Consider the following 1,304-nt stretch of genomic DNA (forward strand, 5'->3'; position numbering starts at 1 on the left):
AGTATTTTGAGTATTAAAAATATTCAAATAAACTGTAAAGATTCTATGAAGAAAAATGTTATCCATTTCTGTTTGTTTGGGTTTTTTTTTTTAGTTTTTGCAAGGCAAGGGGGTTAGGTGGCTTGCCCAAGGCCACAGGGCTAGGTAATTATTAAGTGTCCTAGGCTGGATTTGAACTCGGGTACTCCTGACTCCAAGGCCACTGCTCTATCCAGTGCGCCACCGAGCCGCCCTAACACTTCATGAATTTGCTTATCATCCTTGCACAGGGGCCATGCTAATCTTCTCTGTATCATTCCAATTTTAGTATATGTGCTGCCGATGTGAGCACTGTTATCCATTTCTGGAGAAACAACTGATAAATTGATTAATATTGGAACAAAATCAAATAAGTCACTTATAGGTCATTAATCAAGTAACAAAAGAAGAATTATATGATCATCACAAAAGAAAGGCATTCATCATATATATATATATATATATATATATATATATATATATATATATATATATATATTGAATATATCACTAGTAGATCACTTAACAAAGTTCCTATAAAAGTGTTGCCCATTGTCTTCAACTATTCAAGCATAATGAGAGACCTGGAGCTCCTTTTGGCTATTTTGCTTTCAGCAGACCAAGAAATAATGGGGAGACACTGAGGCTTAATTCTCCATTCAGTCAAGTTTTAAGGATGATTTCACTTTTTAAGAAAAAACATCCATATTTCATGGGGAAGACATTAGGATATTGCTCTCAACAAACCTTTTTAAACTTCCTTAGGATGATTAGACTTGCTTTACATTAATATTATATGAATTGATTATTATCAACAACATCATTTCTCATTTCTTATTCCTCCCACCTTATACATTATATGACAAGATAGTCATTTTAGTCCATCTTTCCATCAGAAATAAAAGTCCTCTACACTGTTAAGGATGAAATACAGAATAAAGTTCCACTCATTTGTTCCTTGTTTTATGAAGGATTATATTATCATGTATGGAAAGTCAATAGTTATCAGCAGACCTTCTTTTGACAGAGATTGATTTTCAGCATATGTAAAAGTAATTAAAGTCCAACCCAAATACTAGATATTATTTTATCATGTCAACCTTTTGATTTGTTTACCAAACTATTCAACTATTTCCTTTTTCCATCCAGATGGTCTATACAAAATTCCAAATACAATATCACTTTTGTTTCTGTGTTTGTGGATCTTTGCCCAAAACTTCTCCACCAAACTTCCCTCTTGAAGTTTCTGGATTTTCTCATATTAATATATTCTGAAAATATAATAT

The 1,304-nt window shown here is 32.3% G+C and overlaps 1 non-coding gene across 1 annotated transcript; it reads right to left on the bottom strand.

Moving 5' to 3' along the window:
* Positions 1-224: 224 nt before the first annotated feature.
* Positions 225-331, bottom strand: LOC141503650 (U6 spliceosomal RNA). The gene has a single exon (XR_012472993.1). It is a non-coding gene; the product is annotated as a U6 spliceosomal RNA (small nuclear RNA).
* Positions 332-1,304: the final 973 nt, after the last annotated feature.

The sequence above is a fragment of the Macrotis lagotis genome, chromosome X (genome assembly GCF_037893015.1).
Source record: "Macrotis lagotis isolate mMagLag1 chromosome X, bilby.v1.9.chrom.fasta, whole genome shotgun sequence".
Lineage (NCBI taxonomy): Eukaryota > Metazoa > Chordata > Mammalia > Peramelemorphia > Peramelidae > Macrotis > Macrotis lagotis.